We start from the raw sequence: 20747 nt of genomic DNA on the forward strand, positions 1-20747 counted from the left end.
TAGGAGCAGGCAGTGAGAGCTGACTAGTGCCAGGCTCCTCTGGGGAGGGATCCATTTCACCTGGTAAAGCCATCGCTTTGTCCACTGAAGTTGAGTGGGGTGCTACAAGGGGGAGGGGCTGTAACCACCACCATATATCACCAGCACGGGCATTCCTTGTTTGAAAAGTTGCAAATGCCGCCTGAGTTCTTAAGAGGAGGTTGTGCTGCTTGTAGGGGGTGATGCCAAATGGTATTCATGGAACTCATGTTAAGTAGGAGGTCCTGATTTAAAACCTTAACATTTATGGTCGTGGAGGCTTGCCTGTCAATTCAGCAAGCCTTTCAATGTGACAACAGTTTGAGTAAGGAAACTTTTTCACGTTCACTAGGCAGTTTTTTAGTGCTCCACGTCAGTATGTCCCAAGTAGACACTGTCATCTCTCCCCCACATACCCACTTCCCCTCTCATCTCTCTCAAAATCCCATTATCCACTCATCTTGCAATACCACTGCAGTCTCTCATCCCTGCCTCACACCACCTGTCTCCTCTCTATACTGCCTACTCACACATTCTACCTTCCTCTACCTCCTCACGCTGTGCACTAGTCCATCTCTTGCCTCCCCCTCTAGGTGCCCCTTCCACTTGTCCCTGTATTTTTCTCTCTTTCTTATTCTTTCTCACCCATCTTTCTCACTCTCTCACGCACTATTCCTGCCTCTCTCATGTGGTAAACTTCAGGTCTTTAAGCACAATTTCTATCCCATAACTTTTCAAAGTTTCCGTCCCTGATTCCCACGCTCTCTCCTACCCTTCTTATGGTGGTTTCTGAGAGCGCAAAGCCTCCATCTATACGAGTCTATGACCTGCTCTCCCCTTCTTTCTTTCTCACACACTATTTCTGCTCCTCTGTCTCAAGTTCAATAACCGCTTCCCACACAAACTACCTAACCCTCTCATTCTTCACATCCATCTATTCTGTACAGTTCTCACCACTATCTATTCACCATGCCACATAATTCCACTACACAACACAATTTCACAACTAACAATGCCAATACAACCCACATAATTCCACTCCAAGTAGTGTGGCTCACTGGTTAGAGGCGGCAGACCCGAGAGCAGAGGACGGCCCGGGACCAGGGTTCGATTCCCGGCGCGGCAGGTTTCTGGACCAGGGTCAGCGGACTCGATAATTCTCTCGCCTCGGTGCCCACTCTGATCAGCGATCACACTCGGCAACTCTGGGCATTAGCTTGCCTCATCTTCACTAACGGCCCCACCAGACCGCCGGGGATGCCTGGTCTCACCCTGGAGATACCCATTAAGGGACCATCTCTCAGGGAAGCCAGGAAGGGTTTCGCAGCGGTCGAAGCGCTTTGGGACCCTATGGGTAAGTAGTGCGCTATATAAATGCCTATACATTTACATTTACATACATCCACTACACTCCAAAACAAAACACATAGGTAAAAAACAGTATCATTTACAAACCCAATAGCTCTAACTCTCACTAATGCGAGACCTATTGCATTGCAAATGCTTGTTCTGGTGGCGGTCGGCCCACAAGTTTGCAGGCCCTTACTTAAGGTTAGTTTGGTTAATATAGGCTAAGCAAGCAGAAAGGGAGATTCTCAACAAGCCCACATTGGAAGTCCTGGAGTTAAAATGTTACATCATAGGATTATCAAGGTAAGCACAGGTTAATTGTTTTCACTGCTAAGCAGATGGGAAAGTACAAAATTAAACAATCAGAGAAGTTCAGTAGGTGATGATGTCAAAGTTTGAAGGGTATGTATGTGGGGGCGGGTTTAGGGGAGGGGCGTAGAGAAGGTAGGTTATTGAATGGATAGTGAGGTTTCAGTTGTGTAAGGCCTTTGGCCAGAGATGTTTATGTGATACACGCCTGTTCCAATAGAGTGGCTTTTTTTCCACTCATATAAAAAGTCAGTGGTCTGAAATGTGCCCCAGTTCACCCAAAAAGAGGATTCTCACGTAGTCTGGGAATGCTGATATGTAGACAAAAGAAGCTGCCGAACGCCAGGGTGGAATGTTGGTTCTGTTGGGTATAGAATTGCTTTTATTCTTGTTGAGTAAGAAACATTAGTGAAAGAAACAGTTATTCAAACATTTGTGTTGTTTCAGTTAATGCAAAAAATTAGGGAAGAGAACAACAAGAAGACACACCAATCATGAATAAATCAAAGCTTTATATGAAAGAAAAAGAATCACTTTTTCTTATTTTAACACTTTGTACATGACACTAAGGGGCTGTCACAAGCAATAAGCAAAACAGCGCAGATGCTGAAGTGACACAGTGAAAGAACGTGCTGGTTGTGAACAAGATACAAACAGTGCAGTATTGCTGGTTAAAAACATCATTCAGGTTTTATCCATCCCTAAATACATGAATCTCTAATCCGCCAGGGAGTTGATTTTCCTTTAGGTATGGAGCAAAGAGAAAAGGGTCAGGAATTTGACTAGCGCGTCGACGTTTCGACCCACAAGTGTGCAGGATGCTAATGGTCTTCCTCAGGGTGAAGGGAACACAGGGACAGCCCGAAGAAGGAGGCTGTAGGTCGCATGACTAGTTAGCATGGAGGAGAACCAACATTTCTCCTCATCTTCACACCCAGGTTTTGAGCAGCACTGAGTTACCCCATTATACTAGCTGAGCGGCAAGGTGGGATCAAAAGGCCCAGTGACTGCTTTGATGGACCGCATTCGGGGCTGCAACGATCAACTGTATAGTGCAGTGATGTGACCGTGTGAGATGGTAGTTTATGGATAGGCGACCCAGTGATGACCCCGGAGGAGACCCTGTTACAAAATGCCAACACATGAAAATAGAAAGAGGACTAAAAAATAGACATAGTGGTGAGCATCTTTAACTTTGAGACCTAATGTGTGTAACACCGTCATTTCATATCTTAGATGCAACATTGCAGAGGTAAAAATAAAATGTAATTAATTGCCTCAATCACACTGGAAAGTGATCACCACACACCCTCAGGACCCTGAAATGAGAGAAGGGTGAACATTTCTAATCCAGTAGAAGGAAGGACATTGGTTTTAAAGAGGCATTGTGGAGAGAAGGGTCTGAGGAAACTGACAACATACCTCAACCCATACTGTACAAGGAGCTTCAGATAACTGGGTAGAGATCTCTCGAAAATAAAGTATAGAGAATCTTTCCTATACTTTACCATGCGGAGATCACCACCCATGCTACAGAGTCTCCCTATAGTAAAGTATAGAGAAAAGTAAAAAAGTTTATTAAACTTGGAAAAAGTTTATGAAAATATTTGCATGTTAAATATTAATGTATGTACATTTAGGCCAGTAAATGTTCGTTTGCAGACAAAAATGTACCTTCATGCATCATTTGCACAATATCATTGTTACAGGTGTCAATTCCAACTGCACCATGTGGACAAACAATAAAGCCATATGAATTATTCAGGAAAAACCCAATATTACATGTATGTTAACTGTAAGATATACACATGGAAAGGAAACATAGTCAGACTGAACAATACCATCACAAGCACCACATAGTTTTGCTTAGTCACTACTATACACTTAGGCCCTTGTTAATATGGGATTTTGATGTAGGGCAGCCCAGCAAGGCACCGTGCTGCGCTGCTGTACGCCAAAGTGAACGGGCAGGAACGTGCTGTATTTATGCAATACAGTGCATTCCTGTCCTTTCTCCCTGCACTGGCTCGGTTTTGGAAGCCTTGTGCCAATGTCGGCATCCTTGCACTATGGGGCAAGGGGGCCTCCATTGCCTGCTGGTTTGTTTTTGTGCAGGAAGGGGCACCTTCTTGCTCAAAAACAATCCATATAGGCCTTTTCCTCTTTTTATGTGTGCTGCAGAATGTCGCATAAATAGAAAGAGGAACAAATGAGGAGAACTAAACATATTTCTCCTCGTTACACCTTACCTTTTGGAGGAGTACGGATTTGGAGCTTCCGCAGGTTTACATGATTTTGTAAATGTGGGGCAGGGTCAGAATAAATGGGTGTTGCTTGGAAAAACCCACTGCAACGCCATGGAATGCCTCCCTTGTGCAGAGTGCAGCGATTTGCGCTGCATTGCCTTACTCAAAATGTATGAGGTCACTCAAAGCCACAGAGGGTGGCTTTGCATGTCTTCATAAATCAGATTCCGAGTTCTGGTGATGCATGTACCACTTTACATGATGCAAAAGTGACCCATTGCTCTCATAAATATGCCCCCAAATAACAAAATGTATACTCGAATTCCGCCCCCTCCTGTTGGCACAATAAGACAATGGTACAGCAGTAAAGGCTTTTTAAAAATAAACTCAATATAGTGCCAAATAATACCGTAACTATTTGTGGGTGATCCCTACATTTCGCATCACACATCATGACTCTATGAATTACCCAGGAAAGTGTAAAACATTTTCATAGTTCGATCATGTTTCTATTATTTTTGAACTCCTTAATAGATATTTTCAGTACATTTTAGGTATTTTCTGTTTTTATGTGTTGTATTCTGTATGCAGTCGTGGATTTACCTTCGATTTGTGGGAGATTTTGCAGCACTGAAATGAGCAATTCCTCCATTCTCATATCTGGTTATCATGTTCAGAAGGTTGAAAGGCTGGAATGTCCCTGCTGAAATTCAAACTGGCCTACGAAGCTTGTACATAGATTGCTGCAGAAGGTGCAATAATGGTACATATACCAACATATGAGAACCATATGCATTAAGCAGAATGATCGATAGAACTTTATTCAGTTACTCTGATGCCAGAATACACCTTTCCTTTTGTTCAGTTTACATTTATTTTGAGCCTCCTTGTTAAGAAAAGTCTGGCAGCACTAAGAAAATCTACAAATCCATATTAAGGTTTGTGTTTTCATTTTATACATATATTTTTTTACTGTTTCTTCAGAAGGCAAATCCTTGTCAGCATGTTTTCTGCTATCATTGGGGCGGATTCACAGAACTAATTTACGACAAAATCCTAAACTTACTACTTTGGTATTCACAGAAGGCATTTAGTAGTCTTAAATTAGGATTTTGTTTTAAGTTAGGATTTTTTCTTAAGTTAGGATTTTGTCTTAAATTAGGATTTTGTCCTAAATTATGATTTTGTCTTAAATTATGATTTTGTCTTAAATTACGATTTTGTCTTATAATAGGATTTTGTCTTAAATTACGATTTTGTCTTAAATTAAACTTAAGTTTAACTTAAATTTGTCTTAAGTTGGACGCACTGAGGCGCACTCTGACCTCACTGACGCCCATACCTGGGTAGTTGGGGACCCAGCAAGCCTCATAGGATGGTAAGGGGGGAAGGGAGGGGGACAGAGGGAGGGGAACAGGTAGGGGGGGAGAGGAGCGAGAAGTGGGACGGGTCAGGGGGGATAAGAGAGGGCCAGGGAGGGAAGAATGGGGGGAAAAAATGTCATCATATCAGGAGAAGAAAATAAAGACTATTTGACAAAAAACAACCTAGGCAACTCATATTGCACAATGTAATATACTTAAGGACGAATGGCTATAATTTATTAGGAAAATATATGTTTTATTATAGATTTTATAAAAACACGACATATGACATAAATAAAAAGAAAACAATGAACACAAGTAAAATCATATATCACACAATGTCAATAGGAAATTCATACATTTGTAACATTTAATATCAACATATATTAGGTAAGTTAAAAAACTGAAAGTGGCAAAATTGGGTCTCTACGCGCGTTTCGGCGAACCAGCGCCTTCTTCTGGAGTAGCCACACAAGCTAAGTAATATTCAAAATTTACACCACAAGTCGATAGGAAGTTTGATTGATGTCCAGGTATGTTCTAGATAAAAAGATGTATTCTAGATGCTTATATGATGTAGCGTATCATGGTACATCCCGCCGGCCGGAAAGATTTCATGGATGAGTTTAGTTTGGTATTATTTAATTTTGTTGATCTGAGATTTCTCAGATGTTTCAAGATTCGTTGATATATGATGAGTTGTTTAAAAGATCTCCCTGCCCGAGATATTCGGCAGAGCTCTTTATGTAGAAGGGTTAAAAGATCTCCCTTAAAGTTATGAGGAGATGTTCAAAGAGGGTCGTTAGTGTTAGATGTTCCAAGGATATATGGTAATTTGTTTAAAAGATCTCCCTGCCCGAGTGGTTCGGCAGGGCTCTTTATATAGAGTGTTAAAAGGATCTCCCTGTCTGAAAGTAGACAGCAGGGCTCTAAATGTCCGGCGGCGGGATGGAAACGAAGGATGGCGGCTCGACAGCGACGAGTGGCGTCTCAATTGCGGGTTTGCTGACTCAGCAATTGAGATCTTTTAAACAAATTACCATATATCCTTGGAACATCAAACACTAAGGACCCTCTTTGAACATCTCCTCATAACTTTAAGGGAGATCTTTTAACCCTTCTACATAAAGAGCTCTGCCGAATATCTCGGGCAGGGAGATCTTTTAAACAAATCATCATATATCAACGAATCTTGAAACATCTGAGAAATCTCAGATCAACAAAATTAAATAATACCAAACTAAACTCATCCATGAAATCTATCCGGCCGGCGGGATGTACCATGATACGCTACATCATATAAGCATCTAGAATACATCTTTTTATCTAGAACGGTAGACAGTCAAAATATCGAGTTGTTAATGTCGATGTACCATATTATCGAGTCCAAAATATCGATGGTAAGAAATATCGGAAACCAAAATATCGTAGTAGAAAATATCGATTTATGTGTGTGTCAAAAATATCGAAGACATTAATGTCGAAATCAGTAATATCGATGCCGAAAATATCGAATGTCAAAAATATCGATATGTAAAAGTGATGTTTTAAAGTATGTTAAGTAATGATATAGTTAAATGTTGTTTATATATAATGTAATTTTTACATATAATTGTATAATTATTAGTTAGAAGTGTAGGAGCGGGATGTAGAGTTTATAGGGATAAGGGTGGGTAGTGTATTAAAAAAGTATATTGTAAATATGGAATAATAAATTTCGCATTTGAAAATAAATTTTAAATTTGCGAAATTTAATTCAAATTATTTAAAATTTCGAATTTTAATATAAATTTATTGAGTATTGTTAAATTATTTGTACTTTGCTTTTGGATATATATTAATAAATTGTGTAAATATATCTAAATTTTAAAATTTGTACTAAATAATTGTATATTAATGTTAGGAGCGGGATGTAGAGTTTATAGGGGATAAGGGTGGGTAGTGTTTTAAAAAAGTATATCGAAATTGTACAATTTAAAATTTCGATTTTCCTTTAAATTTTAAAATTTCGAATTTTTTTTACAATATTTGTAGTAGTCGAAATTTTATCGAAATTAAGGGAGTATATTAAACATTATGATTAATTTTTGTGTATGTACAAAAAAGTTTTATAAATAATAAAATATTACATTATATTTTTATAATATTTGTACTATAAATTTAGGAGCGGGATGTAGAGTTTATAGGGGATAAGGGTGGGTAGTTTTTTAAAAATATATAGGGTAATTATATAAAAATAAATTTTGCAATTTCATATAAATTTGCGAAATTTTTAAAATTAAAAATAATTTGAATAATGCGAAATGCTATCGATTGTTATCGAATATAGTACTTATTTTTTTAGTTTGCTGTTATGTTTATACTAAAATAGATTTGTAATTATAATATTTTTAGATATTTTCTTAAAATATTTGTCTAATTGTTTTATGAGTGGGATGTATAGTTTCAAGGGGATAAGGGTGGGTAGTGTATAAACAAAGTATACTCTAATCATAGAATTAAAAATTTCGTATTTTATTTAATTTTTGTTTCTCTTAGAAATTTTATAAACATATGCTTTAAATACGAAATTATGAACACTATTATGTTTGTGTTCTAAATTGAGGTATTTTGTGTATGTAGTAAAAAGTATAAAAAATAGATAAGTTAGTAGATATTTAATAAATAAATGTATCATATTTTTAGGAGTGGGATGTCGAGTTTATAGTGGATCAGGGTGGGTAGTTTTTTCAAAGGTACTTTTTGTGCTTTTAGGGTCTTTTTTTGTGTATGTGCGAAGGGGTATTTTAAGTGTTCAGGGTCAGTTTTTAGTTTGTTGGTGAAGGAGTTTAGCAACGTTTAAGGCTCAGTTTTTAGTTTGTGGGTAAAGGGGTATTTTTAGGTTTCAGGGTCAGTTTTTAGTTTGTGGGTGAAGGTGTTAAGTAAGGTTTCAGGGTCAGTTTTTAGTTTGTGGGTAAAGGTGTTTTGTAAGCTTTCAGGGTCAGTTTTTAGTTTGTGGGTAAAGGGGTATTTTTATGTTTCTGGATCAGTTTTTAGTTTGTGGGTAAAGGGGTATTTTTAAGTTTCAGGGTCAGTTTTTTGTTTGTGGGTAAAGGGGTATTTTTAGGTTTCAGGGTCAGTTTTTAGTTTGTGGGTAAAGGGGTATTTGTATGTTTCAGGGTCAGTTTTTAGTTTGGGGGTGAAGTGTTTTGTAAGCTTTCTGGGTCAGTTTTTAGTTTGTGGGTAAAGGGGTATTTTTATGTTTCAGGGTCAGTTTTTAGTTTGTGGGTGAAGGAGTTTTGTAAGATTTCTGGGTCAGTTTTTAGTTTGTGGGTAAAGGTGTTTTGTAAGGTTTCAGGGTCAGTTTTTAGTTTGTGGGTAAAGGGGTTTTGTGAGGTTTCAGAGTCAGTTTTCAGTTTGTGGGTAAAGGGGTATTTTTAGGTTTCTGGGTCAGTTTTTAGTTTGTGGGTGAAGGGGTATTTTTAGGTTTCAGGGTCAGTTTTTAGTTTGTGGGTAAAGGGTTTTTGTAAGGTTTCTGGGTCAGTTTTTAGTTTGTGGGTAAAGGTGTTTTGTAAGGTTTCAGGGTCAGTTTTTAGTTTGTGGGTAAAGGGGTTTTGTGAGGTTTCAGAGTCAGTTTTCAGTTTGTGGCTAAAGGGGTATTTTTAGGTTTCTGGGTCAGTTTTTAGTTTGTGGGTGAAGGGGTATTTTTAGGTTTCAGGGTCAGTTTTTAGTTTGTGGGTCAAGGGGTATTTTTAGGTTTCAGGGTCAGTTTTTAGTTTGTGGGTGAAGGTGTTTTGTAAGGTTTCTGGGTCAGTTTTTAGTTTGTGGGTAAAGGTGTTTTGTAAGGTTTCAGGGTCAGTTTTTAGTTTGTGGGTAAAGGGGTTTTGTGAGGTTTCAGAGTCAGTTTTCAGTTTGTGGGTAAAGGGGTATGTTTTTGGTTTCTGGGTCAGTTTTTAGTTTGTGGGTGAAGGGGTATTTTTAGGTTTCAGGGTCAGTTTTTAGTTTGTGGGTCAAGGGGTATTTTTAGGTTTCAGGGTCAGTTTTTAGTTATAGGTGTTCAGGGAAAACATAAATTAAGATTCTATTTAAATTAAATTTATTACATTAAATTAAATTTCATTATATTACATTATTCATTTTTTTACATTTGATTTACTATAATAATTTATTATTATTTAATGTCCTGCAGTTACTTAAATTAATTGTTATTTGGAGTTGGAAGAGTAAATTTAATATGTTCTGTGTCCTGCACTTACTCTAATTAAATGGTGAATGCTGTTCTAATAGTAAATTAATCACGGTTTTTGAGAAGCAATTACCTAAAGTAAATGGTTATTGGAGTCGGAATATTAAAAAATTTAATTATGTGTCTTTCAAATATTGATATTATATGTATATGGGTGTATGATTAATAATTGTTATAACTTCTGTGTATAGTATGTTATTTATTTACATGTGGTATATAGAAATAGATAGAACATTACAGTTATAATACATTTGCTAAAATACATAATAATGATTTTGTCATAGGTAATACAAAATAATGACACCAGTTTTCTTTTCTGTATATTTTTTTATTCAACACTTGAAATATACGATCACATATGCAATTTATCAAGCTATGTTTGGTATACATATAAACAAAAAAGGAGGATAATGTTCTTTGAATAATCACATTTTTGAGTAATTTTCTTGACAAGTAATTTTAATTTGTAGAGAAAAAATTGTCAGTTCACATAATGCAATGTATGATATTATACACACATAATACAATTATTGTTTCTTAATAAAACATCAAACATGTGTAATGAAAAACATAAGTCACAAATTTTTAATACATATTGTGATATACTGATGATGATATTAACATATGAACACTTTTAAATGTTTAATAAAATATAAATATCCTAATGAGAACATGTACATCATCATCAATGATTCTTTTAACATTACAATATTCTTATGTATGATTATTATTAATAATAAATACGTTTCAATAATAACAATTTTCACATATTCGTCATATTGTAAACAATTAAATGTGATAAACAAATACAATATTACATATTTTCTTATATAATAATTTTTATAAATATTACATTAAATATTTATATATTTGCATACTTAATGTAATAAATATTAAAATTATGTAATGTATAATTAATATACAGCCAAAAAGATTTTCTATTTACAATATATTATACAATTTTTTTTACAGTACACATAATTTCGAGCCATATATATAACTATAATGGACATTTATAGTAGTACTTTTCACAGTTACATATAATTTGGCTCGTTTATTTTGTAACCACACTTTGTCTTTTTGCGTTATTTTGGTAAAGGGAAAGTCGCGGTTGGAAGCAGGTTCACTTTTGAGTAGGTACGATTCTACTTTTATATTTTTAAAGTAATGTAAATTAAAAATAAAGGTTATATTTTGTTAATTTGGGGTTGGTAATTAAAGTATGACTATTTACATATAATGGAGTGGAATTAATACGTATTTTCGTTCACGACTTTTTGAGCCATTTAAAAAAATTGGAGTTAATGAGTATGTGGTATAATTTTATTAAAATAAAAATAAATAGGAATTTTATGTTTATATATTATGGGATACTCGTTAGTGTTATGTCGGTGGGATTGTTTAGCTGTTTTTTTTTCTCGTATTTTGAAACAGCTATTTCCGTTTCCGAATTTTTTTTTTTGGGAGAAAGGAAGTGTGTTTCAGTTGTTAGAACGGAGATGATTTACATTCTTCCTTTATATTTTCAGTTCTGTGAAATATTTTTCACACTTTAAGATAACAGTCGTTATTTTAAATGGCATTTAAATAGTCGTTTAATTTGGATGATGGAGAGTTTTAGCAGAGTTAAAGAAAACATAAATAATGATTTGTTGGATTAAGTCTTTGATATGTACACATTGTATTGTCGGTAAAGGATTATCTTTATGATGTTTTATTTAAAGGTAAGTTATAAATTTATGTTATTTTATTTGGATGGAAGCAGTTTTTAAAAACAAATATTGTGATATAATAATATATTTATTTAGTCTTTTTAGAATAGTGTTAAAATATAAATTAGACTAAATAAATATTTTTATATTATATTAAAATATGTGTTTTATTAGATTAAGGATATTGTTTGATCTCTATTAATTAATTTAGTTATTGCAATTAGTTCAATGTTTTGGCTATCATTTTTAAATATTCCAGTCCTCTTGTTGTAGGATATAGTTGGACTTGCTGTTGAAGATATAAATACATTTGAGCAGTTTGTCTAGAGAGTTTTGGTTTCAGTTGTATGACAGATTGCTGCATACGTAGTTCCTGAAAGCTTTGCTCTTTTTGTATAGCTGTGACTAGCTTGTGTAATGTGGGTGTTGTACTTCCAGTAGAAGAGAGGAAGGCATTGTGCCAACCTTCAACAGCATTGTTCGTTTTTGCCTCTTGGTTGAGTGTTGGTAGATAGACATTCCACCAGGGAATTGCAAATTTTGGCTGGCGTCTGTGGCCTGACCTGTGTAGTCTTCCTACCCAGTTGTCCTCAAAGTAATCTAAAAGTGGGGTGAGTCTTTGCTCATTTTGGGTGTAGAAAGGACTTTCAATTAACAAATTGTAATGTTCGGCCACATCAGTTACTGGTACATATGCCAGAGCAATGAGATGTTTGATTTGGCATGCAAAAGTTATATTTGTTGCATACTCAACACTAAGGGCAGATTTTTGTAAATGTCTCCAGAGACATTGATTGAAATGAAAATAACATCCTTGAATGGATGTGTGTGGGTAAGTTTTCAAAATAGAATTAATCATAGCTTGCTCGAAGTCTATGATGATTTTCATTGGGAAGTAATCAGAAGTTTGTTCCTTTATTTTTTGTAAGATTTCAGAGTAAGTTGTGGCTTGTTTGTTTGGTAATAAACAATATACGAAGGGGATACAGGTATTATGATATTGCCCATGAATTGTGTATAACTGGTAGAAAGGTTTTGGGCATATAGAAAAAGTTTTATATTTTTATTAGTTGCAAACATTATAATTCTTTTATCCTTGCTATGATTATCATAAAAAATAAATGGCTCGTCATTATGAGTAATTACAAGCTCTGGCGGAATTATGACTTCTTCAAAAGTTTTAGGAGTTGGTATATTGGGTCTACTTGCTTTTTTTGTTCTTGCTATTGTTCTTTTAATGGAAGCAATAGATGGTAGCTGACCTCTTGCTTCTTTGGGAACTTTAGGTAGTAATTCTTTAAGAATTACGTTGGTAGGTAGTTCTGATCTGGTACTTAATTCCTTGATATTCTCAAGAGTGGATCTCACTTCTATTTCCGAGATGTTTGGTGGGTGATTATGTTCAGTGGTATTTATAACACTTGTTTCCCTTGTTGTAGCACGGCCATAGCATTTATTGGAGTAATATTTTGTACACTTCCAATTCACTTTATGGTCTTTTTGTTTCTCCTGAGTATAAATGTAGCCCATATAGCATAACAAAAATTTGCCTTTCTGAGATGTAATAAATGTTGCATCATCAGTCATTCTTGAGTTCTGGTATCTAGAAAAGTTAATATACAAATATTAATATAATCAGAAAGGTATAAAAGATTTTAAATAAAGCTAGTATTCTTCTAGTTATTTACTTACCAGCAGTAATGTTCTATTTATCGAAAGTAGATGCTTGTTCAGTTTGATGTTGTTCTTCTATTGGCACGGTCTGTAGAGAAATAATGAAGTATGTTATAGGAAAAGTTACAATTTGTTTTTTGGTAACATTTTTTTTACTTTATAACGTCTCTAAAAATAGTTTAGTTTATTTGGATTTAAACAGAGAAATTTCCAAGATTATACTAACAGATTGATAAAAAGAGTCATTTTTATTTGTAGCACATTCTATAGAGTTTATAAAGATTACTTATGTTTTATTTATCAACTTACCAAGATAATTATAGTAGTAGCAGAATGTTTGTTCTTTGATGTGAATTATCTCTTTTCTGTATCTTTGAGTTCTGTTTAGAGAGAAAGTTGATGAAAATTACTAATGCGTTTATATGTTATATAAATAATACACATTTGTTCTGAAGCATTGTTACTTATTTGCTAAAAAGAACCGGGGATGATACATGTATTACGAGTTAAAGCACAAAAAAACATATTTAAGAACAGGAAGATTATAGTAACAGATGCATAAAAAGAGTCACTTTTATTTCTAGTACATTATATAGAGTTTATAAAGACTAGTTATGTTTTATTTATGAACTTACCAAGAGAATTATAGTAGTATCAGAATGTTTGTTCTTTGATGTGAATTTTCTCTTTTATGTACTTTTGAGTTCTGTTTAGAGAGAAAGTTGATGAAAATTGCTAATGCGTTTATATGTTATATAAATAATGCACATTTGTTATAAAGCATTGTTACTTATTTGCTAAAAAGAACCGAGGATGACATATGTATTATGAGTAAAAGCACAGAAAATCATATTTAAGAACAGGAAGAAAACATTTTTTACACAGCATTGTAACGTTTTTTCCTCAAAACATTCTGGCTTCACACTATGTATTAAGATTTAAAGGCTAAGAAACAAAGTATAGAGTTTTAAATTAGGCCAATAATTGGCAAATAACGTTAAGTAAATGTTAAACATATGTAGATACCTTTTTTAAATGTAAAGTGTCCTGTATCTTGAAGTTGAAGTATAACTTTATTTGTTTGTAGAGTCTGTTTAAAGGTAAAGTACATAAAGAAATAACAAATTAGTTTTCAAATTTTGGGCTATAAGTAATAGCAAAATAACATTAGAATTTAGTAACAGAGCTATATGATTACTTACTTGTAGTTTCAGGACGAATTTTCTTGCAGAGAAGAATAGAGATGGTGCTCCCAAAATTGGCAGTATGTGGTCACGAAGAATATTTCCTGCAACTTGTATGGCTGTTTGTGATTGGTTTATATAGTCTATGTGTAATTAAGTTTGCTATCTGATTGGTCAGATATGTAAAGACGAGTTACTATTGGTTAGTTTGAATTTTTTTTAAGTTAAACATTTAAGATATATCTTCTTAAATAGTTTATGTTGAAGAATTGTAATGATATATTTATGTTAAAAAAAAAATTTGTAATAAATTAAGATTATGTAAAATGAGTACTAAGTATTAAATAAGTATGTTTACAACGAGTTTATATAAAAATTTCATTAGTTGGCGAAAATAAATTTTTGTACACTAAATGTTACTTAATAATTTGAAAATACATTAGTGAAGTCATTTGAAATGTGTGTATTATTTAGATAATAGATTTATTGGTGTTATATATAAAAAAGGAGTATTATTTAGCTATCGATATTTTGATATGGACGAAATTAGTGCTATCGAAATTTTAGTAATCGATATTATTGTAGTGTGTTATATGTAGTATTGAGTGTCGATATTATTGTATTCGAAAATAATGCTAACGATATTTCTGTAGACGATATTTTTGTGCATCGATATAGTTTGCTCGATATTATTGTAGTTTTCATGTTAAGTATAGGGTGTCGATATTAGTGCTATCGATATTAGAGACTCGATGTTATAGTAGGTCGATTTTTTAGAAATCGAAATTCTGTCAGTGATTCATCTAGAACATACCTGGACATCAATCAAACTTCCTATCGACTTGTGGTGTAAATTTTGAATATTACTTAGCTTGTGTGGCTACTCCAGAAGAAGGCGCTGGTTCGCCGAAACGCGCGTAGAGACCCAATTTTGCCACTTTCAGTTTTTTAACTTACCTAATATATATTGATATTAAATGTTACAAATGTATGAATTTCCTATTGACATTGTGTGATATATGATTTTACTTGTGTTCATTGTTTTCTTTTTATTTATGTCATATGTCGTGTTTTTATAAAATCTATAATAAAACATATATTTTCATAATAAATTATAGCCATTCGTCCTTAAGTATATTACATTGTGCAATATGAGTTGCCTAGGTTGTTTTTTGTCAAATAGTTTAATTTCCCTGGCCTAGGAACTATTGTATCCGTACCTTCAGGGGGTCCTTGTTAAATACACGCGAATAAAATAAAGACGCCAGGCTAACAAAAATTAACTGGGGGAGCGTGAAAAAAAAAAATCACTATGCAGATAGCTTCACTGAATGTTTGCGGACTAAATGATGGCAGGAAACGAAGAGCTATCAGGGAATATTTAAGAACATTGCATGCTGAGCTGATTTGCCTACAAGAAACACATATAGAGGCCTCTCAAAAGGGACTCTTAGAACAGCTGGGATACCAATTAGTATCATATACGACGCAAGGAACAAGAACAAGAGGGGTAGCGATCTTAGCAAAGCATGGATGCGTGGTTGTAAATAGACAAAAATCAGACCGCTATGGTAGATGGGAATTGGTGGAGTGCCAGATACAGAGCTACAATTTCACATTATGCTCATTGTATGCTCCCACTGTAGACGACCCCGAAGTTATGGTCTCTGTTAACGTAGAGATAGCCAATTGGCCCCTGCCATTAATAGTTTGTGGAGACTTAAATGTTAATGGACTGAATGGCTTGTGGAAGAACGACCCAGGGAAATTCTCCGGTCGGAAGAAGAGAAGCCACAGAGCACTGATTCAACTGATGTGTGATAATGGTCTAGTAGATATATGGGAGCTGCAAAATAACTTAGGGAGCGGTAGAACATATTATTCTGCCGCTTATAAGGTCTTAGCAATGCTAGACTATTTTTTGGTATCACCTGCTGTAGCATCCACCGCAAAGATTAGCATACTACCCCGGGTAATGTCTGACCATAACCCGCTTATTTTAGATATAACAACCGCTGCCCAGCAAAAGAAGGCAACAAATTGGATATTTGAGAGAGCCTTGTTACAGGACTCAGAGTATACCGCTCTAATGAAAGAATGGATAAGAAGCTTTTTTGTACTAAACAAAGGCTCTGCTCCACCTGCAGTAGTATGGAATACCCTGAAAGCAGGTATAAGGGGGGAGACAATCAGGTATTCAATTAGGCGGAAGGAGACAGAGAGGGAGGAAGTAGAAACGAGAATAAGGGTAGTTGCAAGACTAGAACATGAACTTAGTAGAGCAATCAGGGCGAATCAGGACATTGTTAGTATAACATATGAGCTTGCTATGGCTAAGGCAGCGTTTTGGGGAGCCATTCGTGACTAAAGCAGCAGGGAAGTATTTGGCATGGAGAAAGGACCAATATGAGTACAGTGAGTAGATAGGCCGCATGCTAGCTGTTCGAACAAGGCAGGCTGCTACTAAAGGGGATATTTCTGAGATTAGGTCTGAGAACGGAAGTGTCGCAACAACACCCGAGAGTATATGTGCTAGCTTTCGGGACTACTATCAGAAGCTATATGAAGAGGACAATACGGCACCTATCGAGGATATAGAGGGGTATCTTGGGAGTGTCAGACTAGAGAAACTAACGATAGAGGACAGGGGGCATTGGAGATGGCATTTAATAAAACAGAAATACAGAGGGCAGTCTATGACCTACCATCTGGTAAAGCAGTAGGCCCAGACTCTATACCCTGGAGTTCTACAAAACATTTTTAGAAGAGATAGGAGAAGAACTATATGAGTTGGCTGTAAATATACAAGAGGGTGCGATACCTCCGGAGTCATGGGGAGAGGCAACCATGATAGTCTTTCTGAAAAAAGACAAGCCCGCAACCAATCCTGGATCTTATAGGCCGATAAGCCTAATGAACAGCGACGTGAAAATCTACTCAAAGATGCTGGCAAATAGGCTAGGAGCAGTAATTGGCAACATCGTCTCTCCATGGCAGCACGGGTTTATCCCTGGGAGAGGAACAGCGGAACATGCCAGAAGAGTGCTTACGTTATTGGATGGCACAGCATCCTCACGAGACCCTATGGCGCTGATCTTTTTAGATGCTGAGAAGGCATTTGATAGGGTCCCGTGGGGATTTCTCTGGGTTGCGCTGGAGAAGCTGAACTTGGGGGAGTGCTTTGTGGGAGCTCTGAAAGCCTTATACCACAACCCAAGAATAAGAGTTAGAACCATGGGGGAGCTGAGTGGTATAATAGATATTGGATGAGGAACTAGGCAAGGGTGTCCCTGCTCCCCGCTACTCTTCGCTCTATATATAGATACATTCATTAGGAGGATAGAGCAGAACAGAAGCATTCTGCCCATAACACTAAATAGGCATGAAACTAAAATACTAGGATATGCTGATGACTTGGCTATAACATCAAGTGAACCAATGTCAGCCCTAAGTGAAATAGAACAGGAAGCGACTGCATTTGAAGACTGTCTGGGTACAAATTAAATGCAAAAAAAACCCAAGTAGTAATAAACCAGGAAATATCTCTAGCCGATCCAAAAGTGGTAGAGACAGCAGTATATCTGGGGGTTCACATAACCTCAGGCCTTTCTAAACTGGTAGCTAAGAACTTAAGCCCCATTTTAGATAAGGCCAAAACTGATTTTGACAAACTGAATAACCTACACCTAACAACAATTGGGCGTTGCAATGTTATTAAAATGGTGTTTATGCCAAAGGTGCTTTACTTATTTAGGACCATACTGCTGATCTTTAATAATAGCTGGTTCAGGGAGCTAGAAAAGGTGACAAATAGATTTATCTGGGCCTAGTGTAAAACACGCCGCAGCCAAAAATGTCTGTCACTCCCAAGAGAAAGAGGTGGGCTGGCGCTACCAGACTTTAAGGCATATTACTGGGCAACGGTCCTACAATACATCAGAGGCATGCTGGGGGGGAGCGTTTTAGACAGATAGAGAGGTAGATATGAATTAGTAGTGAAAAACTCTAATCAATGGTTACTCACATATGAGGAGAGGAGCTATCACAAAAAAGTAAGGTTTAAGACCTTGGTGGCCGCAAGATCAGTCTGGTCTGGGATAAGGAGAAAATTAAAACTAGGGAGAAAGAATTATTATACCCCTCTGTATGGGAACCCATCACTGCCGGGGTATTTCACGACCCAGTTATGAAGGGCTGGGATGCATTAGGGGTTAAAACTATCGGGGACCTTATAGGGGCAACCGGTCTGATCTCTTTTGAGCAGGCACAACGCTTATATAACCTAGGGCGTAGAGACTTCTTTAAGTACCTACAAGTGAGGTCAGTTTTGATAAAGAAGCAGGGAGGAGACATGAATTTTCAAAGAATCGAACTGCTGGAATGTGTAAGGGATGAAGGGGGAACCTCCATCTCGCAATTATACAAAGAAATTTGTAAACATAAAAAGGATGATTGTGGAACAATGTATGAGAAGTGGAGAGACAAATTAGGTCTAACAGGAAATGAGGCAGAGAAGTCATTAAAACTATCAAATTCGGTCTTAAGTGTGGCAAATTTACAATCTCAACACTACAAGACTATGTTCGAATTCTACTATACTCCTCATAAAATAGCGCAATGGGAGGGAGGGGAAATAGTGGGGGAATCTGTCCGAGATGCCAATCCACGCAAGCAGATACAATATACATGTTTGCATCATGCCCTTCTTTGGATATATATAAAAAATCTTTGGAACAATTTTTTGCCGACTCTCTGGGGATACATTTAACTTTGACAGATGAAGTTATGATTTTGGGTGCAGTGAGGGCGGGTGTAGATGTTCTTCACCACGAGTTTCTGTATTTAGCTATGACCCTTAGCAGATTATGCATAGCCACACTTTGGAAGGATCCCAATCCCCCAACATTACAGCAATGGATCTCACGTGTACTGGCGATATATGTCTTAGAAATGGCCCTATATGAAAAAAGAGGGAGGGAAAAAAAAGAGGCCGGTCGGAGGATATGGGCCCCAATAATTGAATGGAAAAGGAAACTGGGAGAGACTTAAGACGAATTAAGGGGAAAGTCAGACGCAATTAAGATTATAAGATATTTCTTAATGATGGCATTCTATTAACTCTGAGACAATTTTTTCCCATTTGTTAGCCTATTTTGCCCAGTCTAAAGCCCTTTGTGTGTTTTTGGAAAAAAAAAGGGGGGGGGGGGAAGGGAAAGGAAAAAAGAAAAGAAAAAACTTTATTTGTTTTAAACCTGATGATAATGTTTTCTGAATTGTAAGATAGAGTTTTTTTTTTTTTTTTGTTTCTGTTGCTCTGGCAATGTATTATGAATCTGTAAATCTGATGTTGATGGAAAAATAAAAAAAATGTAAGTTTGTCTTAAGTTTACCTTAAAACCAAATCCTAATTTAAGACAAAATCCTAACTTAGGACAAATTCCTAACATAAAACAAAATCCTAACATAAAACAAAATCCTAATTTAGGACAAAATCCTAATTTAAGACAAAATCCAAATTTAGGGCAAATTCCTAACTTAAGACAAAATCCTAGTTTAAGACAAAATCCTGACTTAAGACCACTAAATGCCTTCTGTGAATACCAAAAGTAGCAAGTTTAGGATTTTGTTGTAAATTAGTTCTGTGAATCGACCCCCTAGTTCTTAATTACACACTGATCAGCGCTTCCATTTTATCATGTGCTAAGGCTGAAGAGTTGAATGATACTATTGCTTTATTGTTGTTGGAGAGCTGCAATTTTCTCTTGCTAAATGCTTGGATATGTAGTCCGGATGTGATAAGAGCGCCTTTCATCCACGCAGACTTCACACGTGACTACAGACACTTAGCTCACATCATTAATGGTCAGCATGCAGGTAGCAAATTGTCCTAGGGCACAAGAATCAATGCAAAAAGAGAAGAGAGACTTGTCCAGCAGTAAATTGCCTTAGGAACCTGGAATCAGGGTCCTCTTTATTCGACCCGGAGATCCAGATCCATGCTAGATTGTTAGCATATCCCTATTTAGATAAATGTAGTTACCTTAAAAATCTGGCATGGATCCGGTCCCCGAGCACCGACTTTGGAGAACCCTGACCTAGATGGATACTCCAGATGAGAAGCGGTTACCAAGTCAAGAGTCTATCCCAACCCAGCCAGCTGACCTGCCTAGGGCGTCTTGCGGACTGTCCTAAGGGACCTTGGACAATCCATATCTCACAGACACTCATATGCTTTATGTTGAATGGGGGCCCCCTGAATGTTGACCCCCCCTCGCACTGCAGCTGTTCCATGCTCCTGTGTTTGATCACTGGGCTACAGCAAACCTCTACGCAAGCTAGGTTTGCCTGAGGCTGTCAAGTTTTCTGAAGTTTGCGCACTACAGAATCTTCGCGCTCTTGGCCTTCACAGAACTCCTCCCGTGAAGGGAGCGGGGCTGGTTTGAGGGTCTTAACAGAGCTGCTTTTGGGTCCCCAGTCGGCCCTGTCCTGCACCCTATGTAAAACAGAGGGTCAGCGAGCAGGAAATTCAGTGCCAGTGTGCACACGTCACCAAATACAGAAACTGTAGCCCGAAAGAAGCCTGCCTGTAAAGATATACTTATCTAAAGCAGCCAGAACAACACAGAGGCGCTGCAAACAAGCTAAAAGTAAAGTGATTCACAGAG

The sequence above is a fragment of the Lissotriton vulgaris genome, chromosome 8 (assembly GCF_964263255.1).
Source record: "Lissotriton vulgaris chromosome 8, aLisVul1.2, whole genome shotgun sequence".
Taxonomy (NCBI): domain Eukaryota; kingdom Metazoa; phylum Chordata; class Amphibia; order Caudata; family Salamandridae; genus Lissotriton; species Lissotriton vulgaris.